At 42.9% G+C, this 16,481-nt stretch overlaps 1 protein-coding gene across 2 annotated transcripts in view; it reads left to right on the forward strand.

Annotated features, from left to right (window-relative positions):
- Positions 1 to 16,481, forward strand: part of THRA (thyroid hormone receptor alpha) — an 869,330-nt gene that overhangs the window by 679,444 nt on the left and 173,405 nt on the right. The gene's annotated exons all lie outside the window — the stretch shown is intronic.

The following is a 16,481-nucleotide window of genomic DNA, read 5'->3' on the forward strand; positions in this document are numbered from 1 at the left end:
AATAATGTGGGGTGGGAGGGTCTGTGGCTGGCTGGGGGAGGGATTGGTCGCCAGGCCAGGTTGCAGGCCAGATTAGAGCGCGCATGGCGGGCTATTGGCTGCCATAGGTTGAGGGCTGGGCACTGGCCGGTCTCAAGCCAGGCCCTGCGGCCAACACCCCACTGCGCCTGGGCAAAGCCCGTGCCAAGGGTTTGGGTGCCCAAGGGAGTTTTTGTACCAGTTCTGTCCACAAGTGGTGGAGAGCGGGTGTTGGTCATAAAAGTATCATAGTCCGGTATTTTACGATACGTTTTTTGTTCTTTCTCCGACATTGAGGACATTACTTGTGGTATACCTTGATTACTAATTGTAAATTAATAAAGAAATGCAACATAAAAGAGGATACCACTTCGCCATTCTCTAAGAGGAGCGTTTTTGCCATTTAATTTATTTCACCCTTGGTGCTCCTGGAGCCAAGATTCAGTCTTGTGAAACCTATCTGAGCATATTTACCTTGGCATAATGCACTGACTCCGCCTTTGTGCCCTATTCTCTGATGACTGGCTTATGGGGCTGCATGGATTTGATGAAGCCCCCAGGTAATCCAGGTGCCATGACTGTTTGGGTGAGCAGGATCAGAGACGGGCTCTATATCATCCTTAGTTGTAGTGTGTTCTTTTCCCTTTCTTCCTTTCTCTTCCTTTAATTCGCCTATCATTTCCTTTTCTTTTCAGTTCTGTCTCAGGAATTTCTTATGACTCTTGAATGAGTTTACATTTCTATGTTTTATGACCGGTTTAGTGTCGCTGGTTACACCCTTGCGGCAACATGGTCTGAATACTGAAATGGATGTTGGAATAATACCTGGAGTACAAGATGTAAATTAATAAAGAAATGCAATGCACCAAAAAAACAAAGAGCTGATATAAGTGTGACTTGCACTGCTGTGGTGCACTGCTTATGAGCAACTTCACATGTTACATCACTGATGACATCCACAGTCTATGGCGGGGCAAATAATACTTATGCCAGATACATTTACCTGGCAAATTTCTATGTTTTTTGGTCTTTAAATGGTAGTGCTTTTTTAGTGAATTTCTAAAGTTTTTTGAAGTGTTAAAATCTTACTAACTTCCTCATGTATAACTCGACTTTAACTGTGCTTTTCTCAGATAATACACACGTGTGTATATTTTTTTTTAATAGCTTTGGAAATATATGTTGGTTCTGTTTTCAGGGGTAGCATATGTGTTTGTGTATTCTTCTATGGGAAGCTTGGGATTTGAATTAGGCCTTGGCGGAGTTCGAGGAGTGACCCAAAAACTCTGCCACACTACGTGAAGTTGCGCAAGCGGCGGAGTGCGATACGTCGCGCTGCTCGCACTGATTTAGTAGATCACAGTCTTTGTCCAGCACTGTAAAATCATCGCAAACTACACCACACACAGTGTAAGAGGGTTCTGCTTATTTCTGCTGCCCAAGTAGATGTTCTACTCGAGCGGCAGCTTCCTCAACATGAGCAGGTTTCTCAACTCGAGCGATCGTGACTAGCCGCGACCGCCCGCATTGAGAAATTTTACCGGGAGGTTATTCTGGAGTATGATTTTCCTCGCTTGTGCTCGCTAACTTAATGTTGGCGAGCCGCGGGAGAGGAAAAACTGCGCTCCGCTCCGCTATGCAAAGTTCTTCTGGACTCCGTGCTCTACGCGGAGTGGGAAAAACTCCACGAGCGGACCGAAATATTACGCCAAGGCCTACTTTGAATGTGCTAGGTTGGCAAGAATTATTATGGTTTAGTGGTGTGTTTGGAATATATGGAATAGGGTTTTAAGGTATACGGGGATGTTTGTGTACTACATAAAAGGATTTTGTTGGGTTCAGGAGTGTGTTTCATAGTTTAAAAAAGGTTTTCCTCTCCATTAGAGGAACTATAATTGGTGTTTTTAGGGTTCAGGAAAAGGATTAACCCCTTCCATGCTCATGACGGAACGGTTCCGTCATAAGCGTCGGTTGAGCTGTGCTCATGACGGAACCGTTCCGTCATGAGCCCATAGGCTCATTAGAACCTTCAGCACAGCGCGAAAATTCGCGCCGCGCTGAAAGGGTTAAGGAATGATATGGCTTTGGTGGGGTATACACTTAAATATTTATACATTAAAAACATTAAGGACTTAAATATATTGATAAAACATTTTTAAAACGAAATAATGGTAACCATAATTAAGAGCAAAACACACAAGATGATGGAAGGAATGTTGCACATTGACAAAACATTGAAAAAACATTCACCCCCAGTCACAGATCTGGGTTTAATACATCGTTATTTTGCTTACCACGCCACCCCAGTTCAGGCTGGACTGTTCCCATGAGGCACAGGGTCAAGACTGATTTGCATATGGCCATGTCTGAACTGGGGAGGCATGGTGAGCAAAATAACAATGGATTAAACCCAGATCTGTGACTGGGGGTGAATGTTTTGCCATCATCTTTTGTGTTTAGCTGTTCGCCCTATGTGGGAAGGGTATGCCCAGACGTGGGTCCCGTGCTCACTACGCCACTGGAGTCAAGCTATCCTGGCTGATGACGGCTGATAGCCAGAAACCGGACCTAGGATGCTTGATTCGGTCCAGGGAAGACATGGCTTGGCAGTTCGGTCTGGACTGCTCCCATGAGGCACAGGGTCAATACTGATTTACATATGGCCATGTTTGAACTGGGGTGGCGTGGTGAGCAAAATAACGATGGCTTAAACCCAGATCTGTGACTGGGGGTGAATGTTTTGCCATTGTGCAACATTCCGTCCATCATCTTGTGTGTTAAACCATAATTAAGACATATAACTATATTAGTTTTAAATCAAGGTTATCCCCCCCCCCGGAAAACAAATCAGAAGTAAAGGATCGAAAGTTGTAGAATGGATAATAGCATCACACAACCTCCTCTTCTTACTGTTTCACCTTCCAAACTTCCACTCCAGTCCTGCCTCGTTCACACGAGCTCCCCCTGTTGCAGGCTGTCTTTCACAGTTGGCTCAAGTCCTTGTTTAAACGGTTCTGCAATGTGCTGGAGCAGATGTGGTCTAGTGGCTAAATTCATGACCTTTGAACCTAGAGACTGGGTTCTAATCCCGGCTTTGGCACTTGACCATAAAATCACTTGATCCTGGGCAAATCGCGTCAGATCCCAGTCCCCCAGATAGACAGTGAGCTTCCATCGCAGGCTGCTCTCTGTAATCTGGCCTCAGCCGGAGCTCACACCCTACTGCTGTATGTGCAGCTTTTCATGCTTGAGAAGCTCCGGCTGCAGGAGGAATGCTCTCTCAAGTGCTCAGCTGCTCCTTGGAGCTATGCCTGTGCTATATCAAATACCTGAAATAAAATCTTTAATTCCATCGCATGATCTGCACTCTACTTTGTTGTGTCTTCCCTCCGCGCCAAGAGCTTTGTGTGCTTTGTTCCAATCAGACACCCAAATTCTAGGATTTGGATCTGCCTCCTTCCATCTGTCGCCCACACTCAAGCCTTGCAGCCTCTTTCTAGCAATCTTGCCTTTGTAAATCTGCTGTGAGTCTCTGTGCACCATCATAGTTCTGAATCTGTTGTGTGCAGGGCAGGTTGCCTCTGCGTCCAGCCCACTCTGCCCCAGGGCCGGACAGGCCTTTTATTCCACCGGGCATTTCCCCAGTGGTATGGAGTCTTTGAAGACTGGTTTTGAAAGTCCAGGGCCACTCCTGGTGCCTCTGTCCCTATCCCCAGCTCCCAAAGTTAATTGTGGCACCCACAGGCGGCTCAAAGAGACATAAAAAGAGAGGGGGGAGGGGGAAGGTAGAGGTAACGTGATCGGAGCGGGAGGAGAGAATGGATGGGTAGAAAAGCAGATGAAGGGAGCATGGCTGGTTTGAGCATTTTTTTTGTTCTCCTGTCCGGCCCTGCCTTCTCTTAAGTTTTCCTAAGTAGAATTCCTGGTTGGCTCTTTTAAACGTTTTTCATTTAGGAAGACATCAGTGGAGTGTAGAATCATGCATTCATCCCCCAGAACGTTTGGCCCGTGGTGTGTCTGAGGGTCGCATTGATGCCCGCAGGGTGGTGGTTGGGGGTGATGGGTGGGGCTGAATTGCACAACTTAAAACCACAAAACCTGGGATCAATGCCAGCTTCCCCACTTCACCAAACTGTGTGAATAGGCAATTGTTTTATTTCACTTTCGCTCCTTTTTCTTCGTTATCACGTATATGAGGACCTCGAAATATCAGGATGTGCGCTGTACAAAACCTCCTCCTATCTTTGATTTAATAAATGATAATGTTGTTTGTGTATAATAGCAGCCCAGGCCACCCAAAGGGTGCACATAACAGCTGACTTGCTGCTTAGATTGTTGTCAGGGTGGGAGGGAGGCATGAATGTTTTTACATGTAAGTTTGAAAACTATCATTAAAAAAAAATGCTTCTCAATGCGCTGATATAATCTGATGTACTAAGGCGAAACAGTTCTGCATGGCAACAGAATGAAGCTATCAGGAGGTGGAAGGGATACAAGAAGTGCTTAATCTCTCGTACTAGAACCATCCATATGCAATAAAGGAAAACACACTGCCGCACTTTCGCCAGATCTGCTCCAAAAATATGGAACTCCTTACCACTCCCAACCACATCAAATACTCAATCAGGCTTTCCAAGAAGGAAGTCAAAGCCATTTTACTAGAAAAGCATGCGCCATAAGAGAACTCCTTTGGAAATTGACATTTGCCCTGTGTTATATTGAATCCTATTGTATTGTTTTATACCCTTCTTTTCGACTTCAATGTACAGCGGATCATAAGAAGATTCATTGGAGACAGATGTTTAGCCCTGTAGTGTGTTCCTATTGTATGATAATTCTCATCAACGATCTTTTTGTACAGCGTTCTGATATCCACATGGTCATGTTTGCGCTTTATAAAACATTATCAATAAATAAATAATAAATGTTTAGAATTTAGAAGAGACTCTATCATATTTGTACCTGCTTGCTGCAAGCGGTCTTTAAAAATGAAGCTGTTCCTAATATTAAGCAGTGCTGTACTCCCTAGTTACTACTTCCTTTCCTTAACTACAACTAACTTTTAAATTAATGCTTGTAAGTTTATTTAACATATTTTTTTATATTATTGCTGAGTCAAGCACATAGCAAGCCAGTGCTGCCGTTGACCGGGGGCCACATGTAAAGCACCAATTATAGTTCTTTTAATGGAGGGGTTACTACCTATGGCCACAAAATCTTCCTGGTCAAGTGTATCTGGAACTACCTTGGGATGTAACTAATCGCTCCATACCGACTGCACGAGAACTACCCCTCTCCTCCTAGTTCTTGCCCGACTGGCGCAACACCTTGACCGCATGAGCTTCCAAATGTATGCCGATGACACCCAAATTCATTCTAAGCTCGAGAACAACACAGAAGACCAGGCAAACATATGCCGGGATCACATCTTTTGCTGAAGTAGAGCTTCTTCTGCATCAATGCAGATGAATCCGAAGACCTAGTGATAGAAACATAGCTTGAACATTGTACTCTCACTCTTGGAATGGTGAGCCAGGTGTTTTTATGACAAGAGTGCAACAGGGACTCCTTGTCTTGACTGCTGCGTAGGTATCGGATGCGAGCCGTCGACACTCAGCCCGTGCTCTTCTGTTGAAGTGTTGCACCTTCACTGCTTCACTCATAAGCAGTCTGCTACTCAACCTGCACCATGAATTAGGAAGGTGGGCCTGAGAGATGTAAACACAGCCTGCTCCTTCTGTTGCTAGGGGGCTGCTTATTGGCCAATCTACCATAGACCCGCCAGTTTGCGCAGTGACCGCCTGTGCCCTGACGGATCCGCTCTACCTCAGCCTCGCGCTGCCGCTGCTTGCCAGACACGAAGAGGGGGGACGTCAGCATCATTTGGAAATTTGTTTACAAACACACAATAACCATCTCATTTGCTGGGAGCTGAAGGAGTGGAAAGCATAATTGAGTGAATCTGTTGATTGGGTCCAATTTGAATTCTGGCATGTTAGCTATTATGAGAATGAAGACATTGGCAGCTGGCAAGTTGTTCTTGAGTTAGAGAAAAAGATTAGAGAGAGCGGAGACAAAAATAGAATTGTTCCTCTCATAGGTCCAGCGCATGCTCATATTCTGGCTCCATTATACAAGGTGGCAGACTAACAGGTCTGGCAATAGTTTTGTAAACATTTCGAGACCTGTTGGAAGGTGCAAATTGAATAGTTTGCCTTTCATGTAGTCCCAAAATCTTGGACCTCCCCCATCAACTTTGTCGATAGTTTAAACTTGTGGGTTATCTTGAATGCAGAGCTCTTCTTTGACCCCCGCAATTTTTACAGTTGTTACAGAGGTTAACATAATACCCTATTTCTGCTGATACATTCTCAATATCCTTCAATCCACTCACCATAGGTAGTGGTAAACCGTGGCTGCTGTAAAGTCATCTACTGAGGCCTGCCTAAGAAACCCAAGATGGCCGCCGAGTTAGCAGCTCCTCTATAGAGCTCAGGGCCCATGTCACCCTCCACCACCGATTACATCTGATGAGCATGAAGTGATGCACTGGATAGAAATATGTCACAGCATGGTGAGGTTCGGGGATGTACTGCATGACCTCTCCAGTTCTGTGCACTTTCTGGCATGCCTCAGCTGCACGTTTTTGCACCCCAGAATAGTGCTCTCTTTTGATGAATAACTCCTTTGAATCTCCACTGCTGTGTTTCGCACTATCTCTCTCAAAACGGTGGGCAATCGTGAGGGCTGGAGATGTTGGCCTTAGTCGGGCCTGCTGTACATCCGCCCAGGGGCAGGTGGGAAGAGATGGAGGGATGCCATGGCCCAGGGGACTCTGCTCTGAGCTTGAGGAGAGACCATATCTAAAGAATCTCTGTTGCCTCCTGGTGGGTCCGGTTGGAGGTGCGTTTATTGGATGCAGACCACCATATTTCACTTTAGATGTTCTCTAGCAGCTAGACTACTAACTTACGTTTTACTTCTCCTGTCATGAGAATCAGGAGTCCGATAGTAGCAGCCATACTGAAAGTAAAAATGTCTGCCGATCCGCAGTATCTGTCTATTGAAGTGAATGTCTTCCCTCAGTTAATGCACCTCATCACCCCAGATCATCAAGTGCCCCCTCAGACATCAACCTCATAATTTCCCTTTATAATCCCTTGGAATCCATAAGAGGAAGGCTGGAATAGTCAACTAATGTATGGCAGGAGCCATCCTGGAACACTTAAAATGCTGGGATTCAACTCTGCTAGACCCCTGCATGGGTTTGCTCGAACCTGATAGCATGAGCAGCTAGCAGACAAGGCATGACAGCCAGTGGCTCCAAGGTGAAGGGAATTTCCTGCTTAGAGAAAGACCAGACTTATATGTCTGGAAGCTTGCATTCTGACATTGTCTTGCTTTCATATGACTGAAGAATCTTTAATTAAGAACTGCCTTTGTTGCCTGCTTATAGGCTTAACCTTCAGCAGAATGGAATTTGTATGAATCTGAAGTGCTTATGTATTGTATCTGTTCTTATGTAAAGCTCTCTGCCACCCATCCACACCATATATAGAACTGCAAAATAAATAAAGACTAATTACGCAACCTGAATCTCTGCAAACAAGGCCACATCACACCGGTGCTTCATTTGTTCCTGGTAGAAGCACTAATCGAGCACCTTGGCCCAGAATAGCTCCATCCATTACTCGCCTCTCCTCACCAACTGGAAACCTTTGCTCATCGACGCACACCTCTTCGTTAAACAGGCCTTCAGTCGGCTCAAACATTAAGGCAGATTCTTGGGAGTCCAGGGCCCGAGGCCGAGAATTGAACCAATCTGTGTGTGATTCAGACGAAAAGGGACTCTTCAAACTTGCCCACAGTGGAGCCTCTGGTCGAAGTACATTAGAAATCCATGCCACACTGATCAGCAAATGATTTTGATTTTTTTATTGAGTGGATTTCCAGCCTTACAATTAATACAAAATAAAAATAACCTCTTACACAATTACATAAAACCACTCTTGTCCAATATCGCAATTAATTCATAAATATATAGGACAAAGAAAGTGCCATTGCAATGAAAATGCAGTATTGATTACGAAATCTAAAAAAAGTAGAAATATAGCCAAAATCGAGAAGAGCAGCAGCCGAGATTGATTACCTTAATAGCAGCAAATAATTTACATCAATTTTAGATCCAGCACTAAAATACAGTTGATATACAAAAATACAAGAACAGTACTGATAACGGAGTGCCAAATATAGTGCAAATATCGCAAATCTCAATAAAAACAACCAATAACATTGACTATATCGATAGCAGCAAATTAATTTACATCATCTTTATATCCAGCACTGACATACCATTAACATAAGAACTTAACTCCCATTGCAGTCTAATCGGATTTCTAAAATGAATTATTAGAGAACCCTGACCAAGTCGCTATAAATCTACGAAGGGACCCTATGCATTTAGCCTATGCTTCTTTCCAAACATAAGCCTTAACCATCTTTTCTTGCCAATGCTGAATCGAGGGTATCTTATTAGATCTCCAATTCTGAAGGATCAGGGCTCTGGCCACTGCAACAGCAATAGAGCAAAAATATTGCTAGAGTTTTGACAAGTGCTAAACCTCTTAAGCGCACGCAAAAATAACTAATTTAAGAGAGTGAATAATACAAACTTCCGGTGCTAATGATTGATTGATCCTTTCGAATATGTCCGACCAAAATTGGTGTAGTTTACGACACTTATAAAAGATGTGGTTCCAAGACCCTATCTCTAGATCCTCGCATTTTAAGCAATACTGAAAGAAAGTCAGAAATAACTCACACAGTCTTTTCCGTGTGTAATAAGTTGGCCATCTTGACAAGAAGGCCATTCTTTTATAGTTGGCTGCTCATAGTGCTCTATGGCCTGCTACGCATATGACCTGCCATTCCTTTTTGCTAACATTGCACCCGGGTTTTCTTAAAAGTTTATCTAAAAAGTTATCAATCACTTTCTGTTCACCGAGTTGTGCTAACCAAGAATACCAATTGCTAACGCCACTTAGGCCCTGAACATATAATTGGTTTAAAATCCGAGAAGTTAGATTATTGGTCATTACATAATTTGTTTTTAAAAAGCTAGAAATTTGATTAAAGCTGAGTGAAAGAGCTGAGATCTTGGCACCCAGCTGTTGGGAAAGCCTCTTGTGGGTAATCAAATTTGAGATGTTAAAGAAATCCCTCAAATATTCGAAACCCACCTCTTTCCATAATTGGAGAGCCCCCCTTGAAAGCTGTAGACCAACAGCCGGACATTCAGCAATTTTAGAATATAAATGATAACTAGGAATGTTATATGTTTTAAAAATTGTTTGGACTCAACAAGCTAATTCCGATATTGCTTTGTATCTCGATTTTTTTAGGCATTTTTGGGAAATGAAGAAACACAGGTAATTGAATTGTGTTCTCGGTCAGTATGGTATTGAACATAAAATTGTCAAATTTCTATTCAATCATTGGTAATTGAACCAAAAGGTCTATAGGAGTTTGGCAGGCGGGTATAACATGCTTGAAGAAACCACAAGACGTGTAGCTACTATTGCACATTGGCATATTTGAGCATCATTGCGACATACGGAGTAGCGTCCCAGCATATACGGACAGGCCTCGATTTAAGTAACACACATATATTGCTTGTTGGTAATAGGGGTGGTGTTCATCTTATTGCATTGGCATTTACTCTTTACTCTTAATATTCCGCTTTCAGGATTTGTAGCACCTGCCTCTTCACTTGATTGATTTACTGCCTAGCAGGGGTGAGCGTAGACACCAAACACACCTTGCACTGTACATTTTTTGGGCACATAATTTCTGATGGGACATTCACTGGCACCAAAATAATGAATGGGCATTATATAGCCAAGCACATTTTTTAAAACTGGTGTTATTTCTCCTGGCACAGAACTTCTTTCTGCTGAGGCTGGGAGCACTCCTTCATCTGTGGCACAAACCTCTGACTGTTATGCATCCACTTCGGTGCCAGGCACATAACTTTATATGATGGGCACTTAAGAATATATATTGCTGCAAAGTAATGATAGTCTGACTACCATAGCAGATGTTGTATCGTTATTTTTATTTATTTTTTAAGCGCAGGCTGACATTCAGAGGTTTGCTAGAGCGAAGAACTAAAGTAGGAAGAGTGAAAACACCACATGAGATTGCCAAAATAAGTCCGTTAACCATTGGCCTCAATATTTCAAAAATGTCTGGCATAAGCAGTATGGAGCAGCTTTAACACAACTATTTTTTGTTAGCATCTAACCAACACTAGAATAAACAAGCACTGGCAAAGTCAATAGGTCTAAGCCAGCATATGTAAACACAGACATTCACCAATGCTGTATACATTTGTTCTCTGTATAAGTGCTTTTTAAGTCATGCCTACCAGTCCACACAAGCTACCTGGTTGTGAAAGACGTATTGTGAACTTACGATGGGCTCACAACCCTCCCACTGCATACAAATTCAAATCAAAAATACTTTTTTTTACAGTCAAATCCATGAAAGTGCCAAGTGCCACAAAAAGATAAAAAAATAATCATTACTTCATTTTAGCCATATTATGTTAAAAATGAAAATGACTATCAATGATGTCTTTTATGATTGAAAAATATCGAAATAAAGACTATTTTGAATTGAATCAATGAAAACCAGTTTCTCAATCATACAAGTTCAGTCAATTAGTGTAGAACTTATGTTTTAGAGAGCATTTTCATAAGAAACGTGTACTGTATAAAATGAACAATATCCTGTGGGACAGATAGTTTTCACTCTTAGTGATACAATTGAGCTCAACTTGAGGTAAACATATCATGATAGTCAATGCGCTTCTCTAATTGCAGCCATATAATTTAAGCACATCATCAATAAAGAATAAAATCTTTAGAGATCGAACCATATAAAAGAGACAATTATTTCTATTTTCTCTGCATATTTTTGTATTAGCAGTGCGGTTAATAAAACCTGTAGTCGGAACAGAGCAGAGTATCTATGACTGACTTCTTGGCTACAAAATTTGTGACTGTATCTCTAAAAGCACGTCCTGGGACGCTGTCGCCTTTAAAACGCTGGATTTTTCCTTAATGATATGCCTGAAATGTCCAAGAATGTTATACGGTTGGTAATCCCCTGTGGTTGAGCATTGTTCAATAGATAACTAATGGCCGCTGGTAGTGTCCGTGTCCCCTCTTTAATCAACAAATACCGGAGAAATCTTCTACAATCCCATTGATTGCATATTATTAGTAGGTATGTTTCTTATTTGATGGTTTGCCTTCATCTCTTGTATTTGTCTCTGACTTGGAGCATAACCTCTTTGCCATCCTTTTGATTGGCTGGCTTGTATTCCTCAGCTGCTCACATTTAGGGAACTACTTTTTTCTTTTTCAATCAGGACTCCATGAGAGTGTGTGTGTGCTTTTTGTTTGCTTTTTTTAAAATTGGTTATTAAGAAAATCACATTAATACAGTACATGATTGAACGACACATTGCAGAATAGCATCAGAAAGTTACAAGTCACCATCAGTCAGTATCTTTCAGGGTATATCTCTCACCAACCTTTCCTGCCTGCGCATTTCCATTTCTAAGTGTGTGTGTTTTCTAGCTAATTCCCTCTTGTGCTGCTCCTCAAATCTCCCAACACCTTACAGCTTGCAGGTAAAAGCACAGCAATGGGGTTATTTTGCTGGGGTATGGCTGAAGAGCAGAAATGAAGGTTTGTTTTTGCTTTTTCTCCTGCATTCCATGCATTGCATGAAAGCACACAAAGGCTTTGATGGGCTGGGGGACGTGCCATCTGCTGCACTCACTCAGATGGCCTCTAGCTTCTGGGGGCCCATAAATCTGCTCCCTCAGCTACTGCTAAAGACCAAATGACAGAATCCTGTGGAAAGTAAATTAGGCCTTGCCAAGTATTTCCTTTTACAGTCAAACACTACTTTATTCTTTTTACATTCACTTCAGAGTTTACTGTGTGAAAAGTATTTAAAAACCTAAACCATGCCATTTATAAAGATTGAAAACATTAAATTTAATGTACAGTCTTGAGATACCATAAAATATGTGTTTGCTTTTCGTCCACTATTTTGAAATTGTTTTTCTCTTTCCTTTTTAAACAATACTTTACAGTCAAGCGTTGGCAAATCCAAGATCTCAGCAATCGCTTATGATATGGGAAACCTATTGGCACTGCCAATGCTTCTTGTCAGACTAATGCGGCCATATTGGCTTTGTGAGTGCTGGGGAAAAAGTTGTAAAAAATGGTTGCTTTCTTTATAGAATTATTATATATTAGTTTTGACAAAAGTCTGATGATCGAGTGAACTTTTCAGGAGAAAAACAGTGTCTTACATTCCAATATGAGCAATTCCTAATAGGTGAATGATACACCAAATAGCCAATGGCATAAGGTGATAGGTTGATCTTCCTCTGAGCGGAGCCAACGCCCACTCTATGCATTTTTTTAGAATTGGTAAATGTCTGTCTTGCAGACAAGTGCACTATCAAGCTAGATATAAAAATGCAACCCAAAGAAACAGCAGGGCCTAACTAATAGGTTCAAGAATGCCTCTTCGCCATACTTGGAATTCTGAGAGAAATAACCAGGATGGTATATCCATCCCAGACTCACGACCATGCTACTTTACAGCCATGCTATTTTTTTTTTTTTAGCCAAACGCAGGGTCGCAATGCACTGGGGCAGGAGGCAGGCCCCAACGGCCCAAGCCTGGCTTTAACCTGTTGCGTGCGGCCGTTTTTCCCGCTGTGTGCGGCATTTTCATAAATACCATTTTACGTGACGAGCTCACCTTGTCATCCGCACAGGGTAGGTAATGCTGATGACGAGCTGAGCTCGTCATCAGCATGGAAGGGGTTAAAGATGTGACTTATGGTCACGAACAACTGGAACTCATGCCAATACGTTCTCGTCCTAAAGATATTTGGGAACCCTTCATAATAATAATAATCCACATTTGTAAAGCGCACAATCACCCGTAAGGGTCTCTAGGCGCTGGGGGCCGACGGGAAGATTAAGCAAGCTATTGCCCAGAGTCACATGGTGCTGGGCTAATCTCCCGCCGTGCTGGGGATCGAACCGTGATCCCCAGATTCCGGAGTCAGTCAACCTAGCCGCGGCGCCACACCTCTTCTGTGCTTTTCTCCGGCAGAGAAACACAGAATCACCTGACATTGCAGAAGCCTCGATGAGGATTGGAGCCACCTACCCAGATTAAAGTCCTTATGATTTTGTATCACACACCCTAGGTCTACCCAGATGCAATGTAATAGGACACTAATATTTCTAGTCTGCCATCTGTCTGGGCCGTGGTGGATCTTGACTGCATTGTTACTGATGGCTTGCCCATGATTGCTGTGGAACGTGACATTAGTGCTTTATTCGTCCGCACTCTTTTTGTACTGCATAACTGTTGAAATCGAAATGTATTACTTATATGTGTAAGTTCCAATAAAAATCAATAAAAAAAAAAAATATATGGTTTTAGATTCATTGGCACAGTCGGGAGAAAACACAAAGGAGAAGAAAAGAAGAGGCAGGAAAGTGAGATTACTAGCACTGTGCTAGGAACCAATTAAATAGGCCTGGGCGGTGAATTTCGCTCCGTTCGCGGAGTTTTCTGCACTCCGCAGAGTGCAGAAAACTCTGCTTCGCGATGTCCAGTGGAGTTTCTTCCCCACTCGCTATCGCGAACGGTAAGTTCACGATCGCAAACAATAAGGTCGCGAGCGTGAGCTGCCGCAGGAAAACCAGCACAAACTGCAGTTCGCACTGCACTCCGCCACTCACTGAACGTCGCAGAGTTTTTTTGTAACTTTGCGGAGTTCCGCATATCAAAATTCCGCAAACTATGCACAGGCCTACAATTAAATCATCAAAAACGAGAAGCAAACTTTGAAAGCACCTCAAGGGGCAGCATAGGAGCTCATAGGAAGTTTTTTGTCTACTCAGCACAAACCTACAACTAGAAACCAACAGTGGCCATCTGGCACCCGGCCACACAATAACAGGAATTGCCTGACAGGGAGAACATATAGTGCTCAGTTGGCAGAGTAAACCTAAAGCACCGAGCTGGGGTAGGGTTGCCATCTGTCCAAAAGAAAAATACCAGACATATGTTGTAGGTTTGAGAGTGCAAAGGCCCGGACATGATACTAAGTAAGATTAGAAATTAAATCAATTGTATTGATTTGTAACATTACTTTTCTGTCTTTGTGTACTTTAATAATTAGTCATGGATCATTAACGCAGCTTTAGAATATATTAAACAGTATTTCATTTTATATTTGATGTTTGATGCATGTACAGATAAGGGCTAAAAAATACCGGCTTTATGTGATGTCTCTTATTTTTGTACCGGCAGAAACATTAAAATAACAGTGTTGCTGGTACAACACTGGCCAGGTAGCAACCCTAGGCCCAGCTAATGGTCAGTACTTTCTGGAGCTGCTAATGAAGCACAAAAATTTGGATGAGAATGAGACCAGCAAAGGAGACTCAACAAATCGCAAGCATAGAACCAGGTCCACAGGGGAGCGGAGCGCAGCTCAGGCACCAGAGGGCCTTGGAGAAACTCATCAGTGCAGACAGAGACGTGAGACCAGCCCACTTAAGTAGTACCTAAGTTAGCAGCAGTAGTTTCCATCCCCAAGACACTATGAATGAGCAGCCAGTAAATGGATCCACCACATATTGAAGATCTGAGAGAGCTCAGGAGAAGCCCAGGGTATCCTCATAAATGTACTTTCATATATACAGAAGGTTGGGTCTGGCATGTTCATTTGTACCTGGCCCTGGGGGTTGCGACAGATTGTGAGGTGCAGGAGTGAAAGAGCGGTAGTGGTTGTGATGCAATAGCTACTGCGGCAGCAGTGGTGGTGATGGTGAGTAGCGGTGGCTGCCTTGAGATTTCCTGAATTTGAAGAACTTGTCTTCGTTCGGAGGGAATTCCACAGAGAGGAACCTTGAGCATGAACTGGTCAGCTGCCAGTGCTTAATATGAGCCAGTGGTTTCTGGTGCTCAGCACCAGCACTTAATTGCCAACACGGCACTTATGATAGTCTCCCACATGGTGGCGCTGTTTGTCTAAATTATAGATGAGTACAACAACAGTTGTTTGTTAATTCAATATATCTTAAAATGACTAATACCGTCCTCCAAAGCCATTCTAATAGCTTTGGAGAGCTGATAAAATCGGAATTGGCACACTTGGAGTACTGTGATGATTAGTAGTTGTGTTAGTACTGGCTCTGGCAGTACAAGCAGGAGAAATAGCTAGATCAAGCTGCAGTGGCCTCCCGAGAATGATGTAGGCACTTATTTTTTCAAAAAAGAAGCACTGTCAGCTGCCCAAGGACTTGTATCTTGCGGAGGGAAATATGTGCATCTAATTAGTAAACTAGGAAACAGCTACGGGGCACTTGGCATCGGACTCAACCCTTGCACATTGTTAAGCCATTCCGCACCCCGAAGGTGGCCATGAGTAGTGGGTACCAGTGCCAGCAACTTCTTCCTAACTAAATTGTCTGTTCCCACAAAGCTTTCAACCAATTTGTCTGCCTTCTTTTGCTTCCAATTCACCTAATAAAACAAATGTTTTATTTACAGTAAAGAAAAACAGACTGTCTCTGCTTCTGTGCTTGAGTGTGCGCCAAAGACCCCTTAGATTTATTGCTGTTTTACTGTTGCACGAAAAAGACACCCCCCCTCCGCCAATCCCGGCAGAATTGAGCCTTCCACTGGCTCATCGTGACCACATAGTCTGGGTCTCCCCCTCCACTCTCTTATAGCGCTCCATGGAGTGCGGCTGCTCTCAGGCACATTGTGCTCAGGAGACATTGCCACTAGAATGCAGGTGGGGCGCCACGTGACGTGGCACCCTGAAGCATCCATGAATCCATGGGTTGTGCCTCTCGGAGTTAGATAGTGCATAAAAGCTGAACACGGGCATTGCTTAATATCCTCTGTAGCAGATGGAGGAGCTGAGTGGGACAGACCCCTCCTTGCTCCACGGACCATCCTGTGTTAAAATAAATAAATACATAAATAAAGGAATAAAAGATACCACGGAGGGGGGTGAGGGGTTGACCAGGTACCTGGGAGATGGCTCTCCAAATTTAGACCTAATGGCATAAAGGTACACAGGAGCTTTACTGGACTCCGCATAGATATCCTAAATAAACCACGCCGAAAAGCAGATCATTATATAAGATAGGTAGGGTTTAGGTTAATTGGTTAAAAATGTGTGATGAAATATTATTTGGGGTGTTTTTAGAATTCACCCTTTTTGTCTGCTTTTTTTTCTGCTCAGTTTCCTTCTCTTATTATTTTTATGAGAGTAGCTCATAATAAATATTGGTTTATTATAAAGCACTGATACTAGTGTATATCTTCTGATTGTGGTA

This window comes from Lissotriton helveticus, chromosome 5_1, assembly GCF_964261635.1.
Source record: "Lissotriton helveticus chromosome 5_1, aLisHel1.1, whole genome shotgun sequence".
Taxonomy (NCBI): domain Eukaryota; kingdom Metazoa; phylum Chordata; class Amphibia; order Caudata; family Salamandridae; genus Lissotriton; species Lissotriton helveticus.